We start from the raw sequence: 20,646 nt of genomic DNA, 5'->3' as shown, positions 1-20,646 counted from the left end.
TCTATTTTAGACATGCCGTAATAAGCTTTTAAAGGTCATCAGGTCATGATCCTGATGATGTCGTAATTTGTAAAATTTTGTAAAATTCTTTAATTGATCTTATCTACATAACGGATCATCAATAATCAATCATATTTACAGCAAATAGACTTTAGAGCAAATGTCAACTATTGAAGTTCTCAAAGGTCATGACGCACATGTATGCGCGCCTCAAATTTGCCCATGATTAATTTTTGGTACGTTTCATGTCATTTCAAACATTTTGCGCGTTCAGTTTTCGTGCGTTACGTCAATATACAACATAAGAATCGTCGTTGCTTATTAATTTATGTAGATGCATTGATGACATACCTGATCAGCTCTCTACGACCACTAATAAACATGATAAAGAAATGAGCACTTATCAAAAATTGCAGCGCGTGCGCGCGAGCTCTAACTGTATGCCATATATGGGCAAAAACATGACTATTGAAAATTCACTCTAGCTCTTCAGAACGAACGGGGACCCCCGATTCTTGGACAATTTTTTTTTTGGGGGGGGTATAAAAACCTCCATTTCTCAACGCACGTAAAGTTTCGCAAGTTTAAACTGTCTTGATAATCGTCAATTACCAAGAAGTAAAGACGGTAAAACCTACAGGAAAAATCCTTCACTTCCGTCCTGATGTAATGTGATGTGATATATCATGTCGTCATCAAAATGGCGTCGGAACTGAGAATTTCCATTTTGCGTATTATAACGTCATCATAATTATGCAAATATGATTTTAACTACGTAAATATTGGTCAATTTTCGGCCAATCTTCGATATGTTGTAGCTAAGGGCTTACTTTTTTTCTGAATTTTTACCTTTATTCTTCATTTTGATAAACATGCAGATCATCCTGAAAAATGGCAATTCATAGTGGCATGTCATTATTTTATACTCATTTTGCGTGCAATCTCTAATGAGAGATTACTTTTTCTCAAATCTGGATTCTACATTCCTCTATTTCGTGAGCCATTTCTCCACTATCTCTTGTCAGTTTTCGCAAAGCTTTCTTTTTGTTTTCTTTTTCTTTCTTGCTCTCTTATTCTTCCTCCTTTCCTTCAATACTGGATGTTCATGTTATTTATACCATATATTAATTATTTCTACAACATAATAGAACCGATTGATTAATGTGCAAAATCGTTTTCCAAAGTACAAAAAATAAAATTAGACGAAATTTTAGTGAGCAATAACATGTGATAATACCAGATGACTTGATCTCCTTTCTTACCCTCTCTAGTTTTTCCTCTACCCTTCCTTCTTTCTTTCTTCTGTTATCTTTCTATTCTGTTTTCTTTCCTTCTTCATTTATTAACATGCATTATTTCTTATATCTGTACAACCGCGTAGCCAGGATTTCATTTTGGAGGGGGCGGTAAATGCACGCAAAGCGTGCCAACACTTACAGAGCGCGCGAAGCGTGCTCCCTAGTTGGTGGGTGCAGGGAGGGGGAGTTTCCCCCTCCCGCGCGAAGCGCGAAGCTTTTAGTATTTCATAAATTAAAAAGAAAAGGAGCCGTTTCTCTTGTCTCTAGTACCTCCGATTCGGTTGACTATATTGCGACTTTGAACCATTTTGCAAAAGTGATTGTGAACGCACAAAAGAGGTATACAATGGAATAAATTAAAATGATAATAACTCCACGCGAAGCGCGGAAGCTAAAGTGTTATACCAATTTTTCTTGCCATAAAAAGGGTCCCGAGAAAAGGGTATTCTCAAAGATTTATTGAAATTTTCTTTGGAAAGATCAGATTTGATTACAAACAATTTAGCATCAGTGCATATTTTTAACTCGCAAAACAGAGAAGATTGGTAGAGGAAGATATTCCCCCCCCCCCGCGCAGAGCAATGAAATTCTGAAATTTCAAAGGGCGGACGTTTCATCAAAAGTAGATATCTCTAATACCCAATCTGCTCTAATTCAATTGATTTTCTAAGATTATTGAATTTCATTACAAGGAAAATAGTGCGCAAAAATTTGAAACTTCTGTGATTTATTGAAATTATCTATCTATATAAAAAAAGGATGCCTAGTTTTTTTTACTTATCCTGAAGCGCTTCATTTTGAATATAACGAAACTTAAGTGTCATTCAAAATTTCAAACTGAGGGCGCCAAACAGGACAGGAGATGAATGTATACAGGGAAATGACATGAAGTTTAATACAATTTGATAAAAAAATATTGTACTTTTTTAATTTAATACGACACGAATTTCATACCTTCCTCTTTTTGAATTCGGAACCTGTTTACCTCCAAATTATGGTTGTTTAGTAATGAGCTGAAAAGCAGGAGAAGTTGACTTTATGGAGGTGACGGCAGAAACTAATGTAAAGATTTTACCCGCTCGGAGCCGACCAGACCAGAAGTTGCGCGATCAATTGACATACAATTTTAACTTTAACTGGCAAGAAGCACATAGGTGAGGTGGAAAAACAGGGTTAGAGAAAAGGTGGGGAAACAATGGAAAACTTCAATATTGTCTTTAACCGCGCGCAGCGCGGAAGCAAAATTCACATATGAATTTAGAGCAAGAAGAGTGAAGGAGTTTCTCTTTTGAGAAAAAAATAAAGAATAATAATTAAAAAAAACACCAAGCTACCTTTCTTCCCTTTCCTGCCTTCCCTTTTCCTTTTCTCCTCTCTTTTTTCCCTTCTTATTTTTCGTTTTGGGGGGGGGCGACCGCCCCCCTGGCTACGCGCCTGTATCTGCATACACTAAGTTTTATTTTCCCTGCCATTGACATAAAATTTAGTTTTCACTTTTCCTGGAAGGGACCTGGGGCCGTTTCATAGAAGCTGTTCGTAAGTTAAGAGCGATTTTAAGAACGACTGATGAACCTTTCTTACTCGCTAAATAATCACCAATGAGCATTAATTGTGAATAACATTTATCATACGAAAGGATCAGTATACGTTCTTAAAGTCGCTCTTAACTTATACGAACAACTTTATGAAACCTCCACCTGGGCTTTAATTACATTCTTTCGATTTAAATGTTAACATGTTATTTCCGTATTTATTAAGCATTTTTTTATGTATTATTAATGTTTTATGTTTTGTTTTATGGCAAATGGCATTTAAAGATGAATTATATGTAAAGAGTGTCTGTGGGTCTAGGTGTTCTTTCAAATATCATATCGTCATCATCATTATTATCGTGATTATCCTCATCCTCATCCTCATCACCATTTAATTCAATTCAATTCAAATTTATTTTCATTCTTCAAAATGATACAAATAAGTACAAGATGGATTGATTCAATTTGAATAAACAATAGCATGAACAAAATTCAATATTGGAAAAACATACATATTTGAAAGTAATTTAAATTAACATACATGTCAAGTTAAATCAATATAATCAATATCATTAAATATAATTTAATCAATGCAATTACATATCATAAGAATAATGGAGGGGTCCACTGAAAAGCAAAGCTTGTATAATGTGGACCCCTCAAAAATAGATACAAGGAATATAGAAATATACGTAAAGTAATACATGAAGATAACGAAAAGGCAATATAATAATAGTAAAAAACACGAAACAACACAGGAACATGAGGTGGACGATAGGACGATGACAACTGCCTAGAATATAGAAAGAAAATAGAGATAGGGAGAGGGATGCTCAGCTAATTTGCTGCATATATATTATGTCTACACATACATACCATTACCCTTATCATCAACATAATCATCAGCTTCATTATCAACATCATCATCACCATCATTTAGCCATTATCTTGATCATTAAAACCTATCATTATCTCATTGACCATTATTTTCATGGTTAAAAGTTATTCTCATCTTTACTGTGGTAATCGTCATGGAGTTCATTTGAAAATAAATAATTTCATATTCGTTGCTCAAGAAAACAGAGACTTCATTTCTAAATATATATATATGTATATATATATATATATATATATATATATATATATATATCTGCCTTCATTTTGTCTGTGTATCTATAGGTTTGTGAACCTATGTGTTTATGAAAGATAATATTGTAGTGACAAATTCTGAGTATATTTTAGGATATAAAAGAAGCCTGAAATACGTTCTTGGGATACTGTGTAAAAAAAAATACGTTTATCTCGTTTATGTGATACTGTGTAAAAAGAGAATCAAAAGCAATTTATCTTTTTTTAGTTGGACGCAAAGAAATATCCACCTGTTAATTTTAAAGACAGTATTTCCCGAACGGCAGGTGAATTTTCAAAAGAAAGCATTCCCAATACGTGTTGAACCCTAAGAGACACGAACTTAGTAATAATATGTAAATAATGTTTTTCTTGGTTACGAAAAATGACCAATTAGATCTCGCCCTGTAAGGGCGGTTTCGTGCGTTCTTAATTGACGATACGGGACTCTTAAAAAAAGCCCGGTTGCTGATACTTCAGTAGAGTCGTCAGTGTTCAATTTTGGTTACATCTTTCTCTATGGGGATTTGAACCAATATCTCCCCGAGATCGCCGGCTTAGCTCCCAACAGCGTACCTCACCGATGCTGTCTGGGGTGTTCTTTTTGTAGAGGAGAAATGGACTCTTGTTTTAGCTGACTTTTTACCTATGTCTTTTTCCTGATATTTATCGGGTATGTACTCTGATATTTATAATAACGTTTCTAGTAAAAATAGATTTGATATAACTAATTTCTTGACAAAGTATTTGTACTGTAGAAATAATGCTGAGTACGTTTGTAGATGACTTTATTTTTGTATAAAGTGTCATCCACTCGAAATATCGAATATTATTAGCAAAAAAATAGATCTTTGAAATTATTTAGGTTGATTTATATGTCATTGTAGACAACTTAGTATTTAAGCGATCTTCACTTGTTGGTATTTTAGAGAGTTTTCCAATGTACTAGTGAACATATGTTATTTAACCTTGACATTATGAAAGTCATTCTCGTCGAATTTCTTAAAGGCATATAGCCTAGTTTTACATGATGTACTTGTATTTTTCTTAGAATTGTTGCTAAATAGACAATTCTCATTGTCATGTTAATGAGATGTTACACTTTTTGAGCCGGGTCGTTTATCTGTATTCGACGACGATAGGTGTATTAGGACACCGTTTGTTTTATTTTGATAATTGTCAGGTTCCATTGAGACCCTCACCATTGACGAGTTTTGTCCTGATATCGATGATTCATCTCTTTTCCACTCTCCGATGTAAACGGCAGGCCTAGCTACGTATTTCATCATTCCAAGTTCAGGTCGAACAACTCAATTCGCCAAGTAGACACCAACTATTGTAGACAAGTCAACTTCTCAACGCTTTGGCCTAGTTTGGAGTTTAGATCCTATTTTGTCACTTAATCAATTACTCTGTTTTAAAGAGAAATTCCAGTAGTTGCAGTAAACACTGATTTAATGAGAAAGTCTGTAAAACAAGGCCTAATTGTCAGTATATCATCGAGGATCTAGATCTGGTACAGTTCCATTAACAGAACTTTGTGAAATCTTGAAATCTACGCTGAAAAATGTTCACACCGAAGATCCCAACACAGATAAGCGCACGTGGGACAATGTATAATTATTGCTTAGAGTATCGGGCCCGACGCTCTACCCGAATCCTGTGCTTATTTGCTGATTTCTCAGCAATTACACAATTTCTTCCAGAATCCTTTGGCACATGCGTTTTATTTATACAAACAGACACTTTGGTGGTCATTTCATTGGATTCTGTACGAACCCCGCATTTTGATATCGTTACCAAAACTAGCATTTATCTTTAAACTGATAGAGCTCCTATATATTTCTTTGAATATTCGACATAACTTGTACTGTCTTCAATTTATTGGATAAATCATACAGGCATTTCTTTGAGTTGTAAACACTCTGTAAAATTGTCAAAGAAAGCATTCGAATCATTTTATTTATAAATTGAAGTCATCGAACCGTAATTATTTTGTCAAGTGCTTATTTTTCTTGAATGATCACGTATAGATAAAAAGTTTGGATGTTTGAGTCGCCGTGATTGTTGTTGCTTGTTTAGTTTTCTCCTTTTTTTTCTAGTCTGATTGATTGGTGTGTTTGATTTGTCTTTGCTTTTAGAAAGAAACAGCATTTTCTCCACCAAATTCTCCAAAATACTCAGATCCGTCCCAACAATATCATCAACATGATCATCTTGGTCATCATCTTCATCGTCATTCTCATCGTGATCATCATCGTTCTCATCATAATCAAACCGAGTCGACAGACCACCTAATTCGTCCGCATGACGAATTAAAATCTAGCTTCTTTTTATTTTCATAGTTTGGATAATCCCTCTATTTCCCTTCAATCTCACAGAAAAACAAACACTTTACTATGCTATAACTGCACCCCTCCTCCCCCCCCCCTCCGTCCCTCCCCATACCCTCTATAGGACAACCCTCGCGACTGGAGGGGGGCAGTGTTGTGGAAATAATCAATTTCATTTCTGAAATCTCCCTTCCTTGTGATAAAGCTGGATCCACCTTTTTCTTGAAATTGGGTTTGATAAACAGGAAGCTTGCCTGCGGAACCAGGGGCATGCAGGAAACAAATTCTCATTGCTCAAGGAAATCGTATTTATGGGGCATCTTCAGGCAGGGGCGGTGGAAAAGGACGCAGAGGGCGACCACCCCCCCCCCCCCCCTCCTTGATTTTGAAGTGAACAAAAAATGTGGGCAAAGGAGAAGGATGAAAGAAAACAAAAATTGATAAAATTGTACTGGGTCGTGGATAAAATTGTACTGGGTCGTGAATAAAATTGTACTGGATCGTAGATCAAAACTATATTTTTGAGAAGTTTCATAAGTCCCGGAAAGCAAAAGAAAGTTGAGATTGTTTACAAAATGATTTTCAGAATGGTGAAAATTCTCAAAAGATTGCAAAAGGTAAACGGAAAGGAAGATTACATGTAGGCCTATGATTTCCTTGAAAATTTTTACACCAAATTTTCGCCGTCTTGCACTACCCCCCCCCCCCCCGTTTCCCTTTCACTACTCCTGGTGGGTGTTTCATAAAGCTGTTCGTAACTTAACATGGTTAAGGGTGATTTTAAGAACGACTGGTGATCCTTCTTAAAGTAAATGATATTCACAATTAATGTTCATTGGTGATTATTTAGTGCGTAGGAAAAGTTCACCAGTCGTTTTAAAGTCGCTTCTAACTTATGAACAGCTTTATGAAACGCCCCCTGGTCCCTACCCTATATCCCCCTATATCAGAATGCATTACATGTAATAATCATGCAGGGTTTCCCTCTCACGTCCCTGGTATAATATTTTTCTCATTTATCTGAATTTATTAACTAACCCTGTACCTGTATGTATTTGATTTGACATACTGTTACTTCTCTCATGTTTAGACCTATATCAAGCAATATACTATCACTCCTGAACAAGCAGCTAGCTATAGGGAAATATAGGCCAAGATGCTTAAACTCTCAATTCTCTAGGCCTACTTTCAAAATCGCGTCAGCAAATAATGAATTTTAATTTCGCATGTGAAAACAATAAAGAGAAGGAAAAAATACCCCCAATTATAGAAACTTTTTAGGGCAAAATATTCATAGCGAGCGACCTTGAAAACACTGTCAGCAAACGTCACTGGAAAGAAAATAACAACCCACGAAACAATACAAATCACGGCAGCTACGAGAATGTGAACAGGACTGATTTGTAGCGTAGCATTATTCATTATTCTGACCGTACATCGTTCACACGCTCGCGTGAACATGAACAAAAGCCAGATTGTGGGGTGTGCAAAGTCAATGACTGTGCCATGGCAGTACGGTGCAAGCCCATTAACTGAGAGTGTAGTCTGAATTTTCAGACACGAAAAAGTTTTCTATTTTGTTTCAGTCCATGTTTATGATGGATGTGCATATAACATTCCCCGTCCTTCTGTTTACCACAAAAAATTGATTTGATGTAATTTATTGATTTCCGTTTCAAAGTCATGATAGTTGCACATGATAATAAAAAACATAAGTCCAAAATATCATTTTACAGGACATATAGATATGGAACACAATTCGAAAATAGAATTGCCTCTTGTTTTTCTTTATAAAAAGTAAAACGTTAGGGGATGCAAAAAAAGACAAAGCTTGTATAAAAGGCAAGTCCCTAAACTCAGATCATGATAAATTTCACACAAGAAACTCAACGTCGCATTAAGTGGGCTAAGTATAATTTGCAAAACACCAGTAACTCATGAGAACAGTAACGAATGGATTAAAAATCAGTAACAAATGGAAAACAAAGAAAAGTGGGAGAAAAGTAAAATCTGGAAGAGCTTGTTCGCTCTTGACGAGCCGGTGGTTGCTTCAATCCATCGCCATGCTCGCTGTCCAAATGTGGATTCGAGTTTTGCGAGCGTTGGCCTTACCAACAGTGTTTAAACGAAAATTGAAATCTTATTTACTGAGTAACTATATGGAAGTGATTCGTAAAGCCTAATTTTGTGTGTGTGTTATTTATTAGTTAATGCTAATTTATCAATACGTTTCATCCCCCCTTTCCCGGGACTGGCTGGTCCCTGTCCTCATGTCCCCCTTTTTTGTCCATTTTGTACATAAATGTGTCCCTCTTCTCTCCCCGCATCTCTTTAGTGATCATATTATATCATATTGCCATTTCTGTGTTTATCTATGGTTTATCTAATGTTCTTTTAATTCGTAATGAGGAACCTTAATTTACAAGCATTGCTTCACTTAGGTCTCCTCGTCTTCCTTAAAATTATTTCTTTTCTGTCTTAAGCTGTATAATGTATTTAAAAAACAATGTTTTGCATACTCTGTTTTTATGTATACCTGTATGTTTTATCATGGACTCTGCTTATTTCATACATGTACACACTTGTATGTTTGTCATGTATTCAAACTCAAAGTTGGAAGACAAAATGAACTTATGAACCTTCTCTAGAATTATACCACAGTCCTGATCCCCCTCCCCACAGGCCCTGACCCCTAAAACGCTATATCTGCAAGTGCTCGGATAGCTGGTGGTAAAATATAGAATGGACAGACAAGTAATGTGGAAATCAATAATGAATGGTTAATTTCGGCATGAAAGCACCTTAGTCCCTCTTAACATGACTAATATGAGTAACTATAGACAATTTTAGCAATCCCCATCACGACAAGGCAGCTTTCTAAAACGCACCAATTCCTTTGTAAATGCAAGTCAAATGACAATTGAGAGCTGAGAGGCTTTTGTCAAAAGTTGGTGGACTGGCCGGGACAGCAGCGTCGTCTCGTGACTCTGGACAACGACATATTTGCAATTGTTCGTCCGGTCCAAATCTTCGGATGGTCTGTTCTCCCGGTCTTCCAACGTTCGGCAAAACCCTCTCGGCTCTCCATTGTGATTTGATTTCCATTTTTAAAGGAATTGGTGCGTTGTAGAGAACGGCCGCGTTGTCGTGATTGCGTTTGGATAGACATTGCGGGGTCAGATGCATAAAAAAGGAGCAATTGCTTTTTCTAGGCTTTTGCTTGATTCCGTATACATATAATGGGCGAGCAAATACTTTTGTTAGTTGAAGCGATCGCTAACTGACTGCTACCACGTCCTTTACGATTAAGCGACTGCTAAAAAGCGTATGCATAAAGCAAGCATTTCGCTTGCGCGTTTAAGCACTTGCTTGTTTTTTTTTCAAGCTCCGTCAGAGCAGCTTGAGCGTTTGCTTGATCAAAGCGTTCGCTTTGTTTAAGCATGTTTATGCACCTGAAAGAGAACCCAAAGGTTTACCGTAGCCTACATGTACATGCAAGTTTTCTTCTTATATTAATGCCCAAAACATAAATTTATTATTAAAAAAAGTTCATTTGACACCACGTCTTCACGAGGAAAAGATTATGAAAGAAACGGTAATTTGCACTGACACACTTATGCCATGTATGTGTTCGAGACCTGCCTTTTTTTAGTCTTGTTATCATGGTAATTCAGCAAATACCCACAATATGACCAAAGTTAATTGACCCCTAAGGACCTTCTTTGATCCTGGTCATGTGACCTGAAACTCGCACAGGATATTAAGCGATACTTGATTACTATTATGTCTAGGTTTTATGAACTAGCCCCATGCAGAAACAATAAAAGTTATGATAGAAATTCAACAAATGTCCCCAATATGACCAAAGTTCATTGACCCTAAATGACCTTTGACCTTGATCATGTGACCTGAAACTCGCACAGGATATTCCGCGATGCTGAATTGCTCTTATGTTCAAGTTTTATGAACTAGCTCCATAAACATTAAAAGTTATGATAAAAATTAAATATCCCCAAAATGCCAAAAGTTCATTGACCCTAAATGACCTTCTTTGACATTGATCATGTGACCTGAAACTCGAGCAGGATGTTTGATAATACTTCATTACCCTTTGTGTGTAAGTTTTATGAACTATGTTTATTTACTTTCTACGTTATAATGACTTTTCAAAAACTTAACTTTGGGGTAAGATTTCGATATTGATTCCCCCAATATGGTCTAAGTTCATTGACCGTAAATGACGTTTGACCTTGGTCATGTGACCTGACATTTGCACAGGATGTTCAATGATAGGCCCTAATTGATTATACCCAAGTTTTATGAACTAGGTTCATATGCTTTCTTAGTTATGTCATTTCAAAAACTTTATCTTAGGTTAAGATTTGATGTTGACGACGCCGCCGTCGGAAAAGCGGCGCCTACAGTCCCGCTCTGCTATGCAGGCGAGACAAAAATCGCAGTTATTTTTACTACGATATATGTCCCCGGTATACGTTACATTTTCATATTTGGTGTGCATTAGAATGATCTTTTTCAAGGTCAATGTATCAGAAATTTCATCTGGGTTTTGCTGATTTAATTATTTCTTTAAAAAATAAAAGACATCCGGAGATGTTTCATGTTCACGATTATAAAATGTTCTGAAAAGTCCTGATTTCAGGTCAATTTATTGAAAAAATTACGCATATAGCACTCGTATTTAGTTCATTTAGTGTTTATTTTTCATATTCATGACAGTTGACTACATAATGTGCCGAAAACTTAATGCGAAAGGGGAAAAAACAAGTGGAAAGGCTCAGACAGTCACGCCTGTATAATTGGATTTAATATAGTAGCAGTACCAACTTTGAAAACAACTGTAATGAATAATTGTTGACAAAAAAAATCGCTCTAATTTCATTGACCCTAAATGACATTCGACCTTTATCACATAACCTGACACACGTGCAAAATGATCAGTGATACTTGATTACCCTTATGGCCGAGTATCTTGCAACAGAGAAATTTACTTTCAAAGTTATGATACAATTTCAAAAGTTAACCTTGCTTACGGATTTCATTGTTGATACTCAAAATGTGTTCAAAATTTATTGACCCTAAATGAAATTTGACCTTGAATTTGATTTGATTTGACTTTATTTTACATATTTCACAATTACAAACAAAATTATGAAAACAATATCAGAAAACTTATGAGAATACAAATCAGACAAGGCATAACAATTAATTCAAATTAAAGAGAATAGCGATTTGGAATTAAAGACAATCTAATGGAGTGAAATATCATTTGTTTGGCTCACCTGTGCCTGGGAGGCGAAAAGCGAACTGAATCACTATGACCCGCAGGTCTCTCCTCCCGATATAACTGATTGGGGGGATGCAGATGGACCACTACACCGGGGTTGCCCCCTACTCTCATACGAATAGTGCAGTGGGTTCTTAAAACGTGCAAAGGTGGTGACTCTCCTCTACACGGGGCTTCCATTTAACGTCCTATCCGAGGGACGGAGTGTTTTCCATTGTAACATAACCTGCATCTATGAAACATGGGAGAGACGTTTACACACAACGCACTGGCTTCAGTCATCTGCCCGGGTGGACTCGAACCCACGATCTTTGGTTCGACGGGCAGACGCGTTACCGACTGAGCCAACACCGCTCTCAATGAGGGAACCTGCATAAAAAAGCAAGGCTTGTTAAGTCTGCAGGAGCCAGAATTGGTCATGCGACCTGAAACTCACGCAAAATGTTCAGTACACTGAGTTTATTTAATCTGCCCCCGTCCCCCTGTCCACATACTTTCTAAGTTATAACTTTTCAAAAACTTAACTAAAATTTAGCAAGTTTATATTAGACGCCATCCTCCTTTCTTCACGTTCTTTATATTTTTTCAATCCTCAAGCGACCCGGTCGTGTTTAAGTTCTTCTCTTTTTTTCTCGTCCCTTTTCTCTATATTCTGATTTTCCAATGAAGCTTTCCGTTTGACATTTTCTCCCATATTCCCGCCATTCTTGCCCGTGCCATCGAGTCGTATCTTTTCATTTTATATCCCTTTCTTGCTAATCATGCTCATGTATTGATTTTGTACTTCATCATGTGTTCTTCTTTCCTTCCTTCTACCGCTTTCCTTCCATGTTCCCTATTTATGTTCTTTCTTTCCTTTTTTTTCATTTTTCCCCCTTTCCTCTTTTTCTTTCTTTCTTTTCCTTCCCCTTCCCTCTCTCGCTTTTCTCTTTTCCCGTTTTTTTATTTTCCCGGGAAATCCGCCAGAGGGGGGCAGCTTCCCCCCCCCCTCCCCGCCTGTTACGCCACTGGCTAATGGTGCGGATGCCGCCGACGGCCTTTTTACTCATTTGGTCTTTCAAATTCCCACTGACGGGCCTAAGTATATGGTTGGATTAATTTAGTACCAGCTGTCAGACTATTGGGGGAAATAAAACATTTGTTTTCAGACTTGGCATCAAGTAAATGTATTTTTTTGTATTTTGATCGGATAAGTTACTTTACGCGGTCTTCAAATGAGACTATGATATTGTACGCATTTTGACAACCTTACAGCGCACACGAGAGATCCATCGAACAATTCCGACTTTGTGAATCTGTGTAAAAGCTCCGAACAACCTGTTAGCACGCAGCTCGCCATTACATATTCTAAATAAACGCACACACGTTCTTTTTCCTTCTCACTTATCCCCTCTCCTGCCCATTCCTGACTGTGGTGCTACTGTTCCGGGCTCTGTTTCTGTTTTACTGCCAGTAAGTAACAAAATCATTTCTTAACTCATAAACTGATTGTTTAACTCTTCAATACTTGATCATGGAATCTCTTTATATCTATGATACGTGAAATCATCTGTTTTTATTTTCTTTATGTTAAACGCCGGTGATCATTTTGTGGCCATATTAGGAGCGATCGCTTTTGTTCTGTTAGCCAACGCCCATTTTTGGTGTTGAAGGGGTTGAAGGGACTCTTACAGTTGTCAAAATCGTATTATATTATGTACTTACAGACCAAGGGGAGCTATACGATTCTCTTTTTGACGAGATGTTTACTATTGAAAATATGTTTATAACTCTGCTTGCGGTGAATCGCTAGTCAATGATGAAAAAAAAGAGCTTTGATCGTTTTATGATTTTGGTTTATGGTATTAACGTGTCTACAATGTCCACAGATTGTTACCCTTTCTCTCGCTCTGGAGGTGCAGCAAGGGTGTGCCTATGGGGCGTGGGATTTGTCGTGGGTGTGTGGTTTGTGGGGTACATGTGGGTGTGTGGTTTGTGGGGTGTATGTGCGTGCGTATACAGTAGGGGTGATTCTTACCCTCTAAATGGCTAATTACAAAAATGCTTAGATTAAATTTGTTTGCAAAATGATAAATAAAATATCAATTTTTGCCGTCCTACAGTTTTCCGATTGTGTTGAACCTTTTTTGTATTATATACTTGCCTATATACACACTATCAAATATATATATATAAATATATATATATAGTAAATAGTGGTAGTAAAATACGAGCTGTGATTGGCTGGATTTGTACCACGTGACCTCCCTTCAAAAAGTTATATTGTACATATGTACAATATAACTTTCGATTTTTGGATGGCAAAATCCATTATGGGGGGCTTAGATTGAGGGATCTATTTACTATAATAAATAGTGAACGTTCTATCATACAATATTACTGGACTATATGAACTCCAAATATAAAATTATCCCTCGTGCAAGCCTATTTCACCTCGGCCTTCGGCCTCGGTGAAATAAACCTGCACTCGGGATAATTTTATATATTTGTCGTACATATAATCCAGTATATTGTACAACAGATTGTACACTATTTATATAATATATATAATTTCAGGTTGGTTAACATGTGAATAAACTGTTGGTCAAAAGAATTTTTCATGTAAAACGAATGGAGATTTTTCTTAAAGGGTCCAACAAAAAGTTGATTTGAATAAAAAGAGAAAAATCCACCAAGCATAACACTGAAAATTTCATCAAAATCGGGAGTAAAATAAGAAAGTTATGACATTTTAAAGTTTCGCTTAATTTCACAAAAGAGTTGTATGCACATCATGGTCAGTATGCAAATGAGGCGACTGATGACGTCATCCAATCACTATTTCTTTTGTATTCTAGTATATGAAATATTCTAATTTTGTCCTCATTGTCAAGTGAATCAACTATTAATTCCTCCCTGAACATGTGGAATTAGCATTGTTTAATACTATATGGTTCAGTCAAGTTGGTCCTTATTGTCAAATCTGTAAAAAATGAAACATTGTATAATTCAAACAATAAAAAACAAAAGAAATAGTGAGTGATATACACATCATCGACTGTCTCATTTGCATATCACTAAGTTGTGCATATCACTGTTTTGTGAAAAATAAGCGAAACTTTAAAATGTCATAAACTTTCTTATTTTAGATCCGATTTTGATGAAATTTTCAGCATTATGCTAGTTTGATTTTTCTCTATTCAAATCGACATTTTTCTGGGGTGGACTTGACATTTAACCAATATTTGGTAGGATCATACCAACCCGATAGGTTGGTTTAAATATTTCCGAAGGTGTGTTGGGACTATATAACGGCCTATATACCCATTAGTTTAAATGATATAATAGGTTACCACCACCCCAACAAGCAAATAGGCTCAATATCTATAGTAGTCAAGGAAGTTTCATGTAAAAGGAAACCACAGCTGCAACTCCCATTCGTTTTCCATAACGTTAGGATCTTGGCCTTAACTAGTCATAGTTAAGTTAATTTGTGTCATTGGCTAGGTGCTTTAGACGGAACGTTGCCATTAACAGCCTTGGTCAGTGAATGATCGAATATAAATTTTAATATTTTGAAAATATCGTATGTCATCGATTAGTGTACTGATTGTTTATTTTACTATATATTTTAATTCAGTTTTATTCTAAAGAAAGTTGAGTAATACTGCAAGATTTCATTAATGTGCATGGCACTTTTAAAGGGCATCTTAAGACCTATTTCTTCAACCTTTAAAGTTTAATGCCTTTTATAACTTAATCCAAATTTATTATAAATTAGTTTTGTATACATGTAAAGTACACTCTAAATCTTGTTTTGTCATCACTCACTGGTCTGACTGGCTTCCTATGGGGGCTGGTGCCCTTATATGCTAGAGCTCCCGTGAGTTCTGAGCTGATTGTTTGGGCTTGCCCCTTAAATTGTCGGTGAACGGAGCACCAGGTAGGAGGGCACCAACCCCCACCCGGATCTAGCTAGGAATTCCGGCGGGTGATGCCCCTGATGCAAAAATGTTCTTTTTGTATTTGTTAAGATCTCTTTTTCAATTGTTTATATTTGTTGTTTGTATATATATTTTATCCAAAGGAACTGTTGTTGGGCTAGCGCCATGAGCGCCTCTGGACGGTGTACATGTATGTGCTCAATTAATAAGATATCACAACTGTTATTATTATTCTAATGTTCATCACAATACATATTGATATGAATATATAATCCGGTAATCTGGGGGATGTTTCACAAAGATTTAAGTATGACTTAGGTCGCACTTAAATGTCGACGCGTACATGATATGCAACGCGCAATCTTATTGATCAATACGCAGTAGTCCGCGTCCTTTTGGCATGATCTTACCAATGCTGTCATGCCTTTTATACTACGCGCAACTAGACATTTAAGTGCGACTCTAAGTCGTACTTAAATCTTTGTGAAACACCCCCCCCCTGGGTGTATTCAAGACGTGTGAAACACAGCCTAAAACACAAGGATACCTTACCTTGGGGGAACATTGTTTAAAAGTTTTGTTATTTACAATGTATTGTAAACTACAGTCAGTAGAGCATTTCGTATGTAAATAACTTATGGCAAGTTTTGAAAAGGATGTGCAATTTCCAGACAAGCATAATTCTCTGTGTTCGGCCATGCACGTGGAGTGGATAGGAACGACACTGGTTGTGAGTGTGCATACAATATAAGTGCAAAAACAGACAGTTCGAATCATAATGCTATTTGTATTTTTTTTCCTGTCTTTTCCTCGACACTATATCTGCATGATCAGAACTGCTCCCGCCTACATGCTTCCGACTATTTCCTCTCTCTTTCCCTCTCCTTTTCGTTTCTTTTTCCTTTCATGTTTCCTCTTTGGTGATTTTAGTGAGTGGGTGATATTGGATCACACTGTTAAAAAGGACATGTCCACCCCCAACAAAAGGTTGATTTGAATCAAAGGAGAAATCCAGCAGGCTTTACATTGAAAATTTCATCAAAATCGAATGTAAAATTATTACATTTTAAACTTTCGCTTAATTTTACAAAGCAGTTATATGCACATCCTGGTTCGGTATGCAAATGAGCAGAGTGATGACGTCACCCACTCATTTCTTTTGTATTATATGAAATATAAAAATTTCTAATTTTGTCATATGAAACAAAATTTCCCCCCCCCCCCCCCCGAACATGTGGAATTACCATTATTTTAACAGTTTATGGTTAAGTCATGTTGGTCTATATTGCCAAATCTGTAAAATTTGAAATAGTGGATAATTCGAACAAAAAAAACCAAAGAAAATTGTGAGGGACATCATCGACTCTCTCACTTGCATAGTACTGAGTTGTGCATATAACTGTTTTGTGAAAAATAAACGAAACTTTAACATGTTATAATTTTTTTTTACATCCGATTTTGACGACATTTGCAGCGTTATGCTTGTTTTTGTAATAGTATTTATTCAATTCATTCAGTTCAAAATCATACAAATAATAGTATAACAAAAACACTGTCGACAAAGTCAAATAATTATTCATAATACAAAAAAATATACAAGAAATACAGATTATAACATTCAAATCATCTAGAACAAGAGTCTGAAGAAAAAAATACAGATATAACAAATATAATTTGATTTTTCCCTATCTATTCAAATCAACAATTTTGAAATAGATAAATTTGAAATAGATAAATTTAGTTGGCAGGAAATTCTTTTCGGGAAGCAGGAGAAAAGTAAAGGTAAATATCAATTAATTAATCATGTCTTGATTTTAGTTAAATATCTTATTTACAAAAACCGAGAATTAAAAAAACCTCCTTCATTGATTGAAATAAAAAATAGTATTAGGGGGGATCTAAGAGAAGAAAAGAAATTAGCAACAAAGAGGGGGACTCTTACAATCCATTTCTGTAAATGGGAAAACTTAAATTATATTAGACCATATACTGGAGCCCAGAGCCAGTTCTCCACCGGATAGGGGATGGGGGTGTTCAAGGGAGGGTTGGGGGGGGAATGACAAGGGCTGAGAAAAAAAGAAAAAAAAATCATAATCCTTTTTTCTCTCTGATCATGTCATATTTTGTTAATATTTCATTTTGTAATTGCTGAAACGCATTAGTATATTAATTTCTAGTATTTTTGAAGTTTGATGTATAAGTTGTATAATTATATTGTAATGGATTTATTGTATAATTTATAATTATGTTTCAAATAGTTTGTACAAAGTATGTATGTTGATCTGAGAGAATATAATAAAACATCCTTTAAAAAAAAAAAAAATTTCTGGAGTAGACTTGACCTTTAAAAGCAGATGAGAGGGGCGAAAAGAGATAGAAATCGGAAGCTTATTATCCGTTTTAATTTCACCGGATAAACTTCTGGGTTTTTGTGTGACAGTCGGTTATCTAAAGATGATAAGATCGCATTTTGTCTTTTTTTCTTTCATTAAATAATTGTTAATGAGACCATGACAGGTCCATGATCAGACCATTTGGCTTTTGTAGAAAAGGGTATGTTATGTATCATAATCATTTCGAGCTACCGAGCCGTTCCTCCCCCCCCCCCCCTTGATAGTTTTTTTCTGATTCGTAAAAAAACTAATATGTGAAGTTAGGCCTATGTCATTTCTGTATCGTTGTCAGAGTGACAACCTTGTTGATTCTATATCAGCGCTGGTTGAATCATAGCCCAGCGGATATATCATGAGCAAAAGAGATCGTGAATAGGGTTTTTTGCGTGACCCTCAATAAACACATGTATTACGTAATGCGGGTTCTTACTACGTCGCGTAGAAACCTTGTCGTAAGAGCTGAAGTGTTAATTAGAATTCGGATTGAAATGTATTAGTTGAAGAAGGAATGATATAATCATGATGGGATTGGTCACATGATTGGACATAATTATGTAGGCACTATATAGGTCCTAGTGTTTGCTGTTCACCGGTCCTTTGACATATATGCCTACTGTAAATGACAGATCTGGTGTATTACTACAATTCAATATTTTTTTTACACACGTTTCAGTCAGCTTTGTGGCATGTTGGACTCAATGGTCGAAGATCAATTGCGTTTGATTTGTTAAAGTTTGGTTTTAGAATCCTATATTTGAACCATTATCTTAAAACATCTGTTAATGAACAAAATATTAGCTAAACTCCTTGATATTATAACGGACAGTTTTATGTCCGTTACTAAAATCATTCAGAGAATATCCATTTGAGAGTGTTCGTTAATGCTACAGAATCCTTGCAATAGTAGGCAGGGCCCGAAATTCCAAAGCCACAAACGCATGGGCACAAAATTATCTGCATTAATCTACGTGTATAAGTAATCAATTCTTTGTTCGGTAAATAATTGTTACCTTCTCGAGGAAATAGTCGATGTATGTATTATAATCCTGAAATTGTGTCCATATTTGGATATTTAGTAGTGGATCGAGGTACACATCCGTATTTCAGATGACGAATCGTGCATTCGGTCAGCACCTGAAATAGGTCTAATCATCAATCCTCCTACGCTATTCCATTCAATTAAAACATGTATCATAAAGTGAATAAACAATATTATATACCTGCAATTTCCAAATAGCTTTTTATGAACTGGAGGCTTTTCTGATCAAAGCACAAATATTACAAACAATGCCTGATTTGTGATTTTTCAGTGTTTTTTTTTTAATTCAATTACATACATGCCCTCTTTTAACTGATTTTAATAGATATGCATGTAATGAACATTTATCAGATACCATTTAAAGTAGGTCTAGATGCAAGCGATCGAATTTGATTGGTTTTGCTAAAAGCTCGTTCTTGCGCGGCGATTTGAACAGACAGAAATTTTGAATCAACACATTCAATTTTATCATTAAGTTTTATCAATAAGTCGAAAAAATGTGCCAATAAGATTTTCCTGTAAACCTGCCAGACATAGCAACAAGTTATGAATGTATATGGAATTACATGTTTATGTTCATTCATTAATGGCGCTCAGTTTATCATGTCCTTGGCCTATATATATATATATATACCCTTTTCACTTCTAAGGCTAGACCCTTTGCTCTTATTACATCAAAGGGAAGAGGAATATCTATTGGAATAGGTTTTTTAGACCTGTCTTCATTCTTTATTGATGATATTATATTGCATTCTTATCGCCCTATGCATTCGTACCACTCTTGATTTATGGTGTTCATTGTTTGTTATCCATTATCATCACTCTTTATCGTAAAGAAGATATTGACGAGATTCCGAGTATTAATAAATATACTGCTATAAATGAATAATGCTATGTAGATTGGTTTGACTGCCATAAAAAAATCGTTATCTTTATTTTGATAAATTCAATACCACCGTTTATCACGACCAGTTGAACCGTATCTGCAAACATTCTCCCTAAGTAATGTGATCGTGGAAGTATGACAATGACTGAACCATAAATTCTGCGCCTTTGATTCGTTTCTACTGGTTTTCTCATTTTCTTAAAGGGGCAATCGAAGCCGGAAAAAATAAATGTTCATATTAGATAATTAGAAATCCAAGGAGCAGGACGCTGAAAATTTCAATAAACTCTGTTTTAATTATGTAAGTAATGATTTTTTAACTCCGGCGATACTGTGCTGTGAAAACAGCGATAAGGGGGTGTGGTAGGAGCAAATATCTCATGACCCCCCCCCCCCCCCCTCCCTGTAACCCATCTGAAATAGATCGTTTTGTCAGCTCGTACTTTATTTCTTACTCTTGAATGTGAAACTGACTCTTGGACAATGAAGGCCCACGCGTATCACAATAATGAACGGTAGGCCCTATTTCGGACACGTCGTTGGTTAAAGCAATGATAGGTCCATGGTTAAAGATAAAAAGTTGGTCAAAAATGACCTATGGGCCTATACCAGTGAAAAGTCCGACGTTGATTGGCGCAATTTTAACAATGAAACATACTTCATGTAAATATGGCATGGATAGCTCTGTTGTTCTTTGCAAGGCAGATTGGTATGAGTTATCAGATGTTTCATTTTAGCTGTATTTAGTTACATATTCAAACCGGAATCTATCAATCATTGAGTGGAAACCACATCAAATATTAAAGGGC

At 36.0% G+C, this 20,646-nt stretch overlaps 1 protein-coding gene across 1 annotated transcript in view; it reads left to right on the top strand.

Moving 5' to 3' along the window:
* Nucleotides 1–12,877: 12,877 nt before the first annotated feature.
* Nucleotides 12,878–20,646, top strand: part of LOC121431611 (gelsolin-like protein 2) — a 30,492-nt gene continuing 22,723 nt past the window's right edge. Inside the window, exon 1 of the mRNA XM_041629178.1 lies at nucleotides 12,878–13,048. The gene's annotated coding sequence lies outside the window, so the exon portion shown is untranslated. The remainder of the gene's footprint in view (nucleotides 13,049–20,646) is intronic.

The sequence above is a fragment of the Lytechinus variegatus genome, chromosome 18, assembly GCF_018143015.1.
Source record: "Lytechinus variegatus isolate NC3 chromosome 18, Lvar_3.0, whole genome shotgun sequence".
NCBI lineage: Eukaryota > Metazoa > Echinodermata > Echinoidea > Temnopleuroida > Toxopneustidae > Lytechinus > Lytechinus variegatus.
The sequence above is the reverse complement of the archived record's forward strand: the minus strand, read 5'-3'. Positions and strand labels throughout refer to the sequence as shown.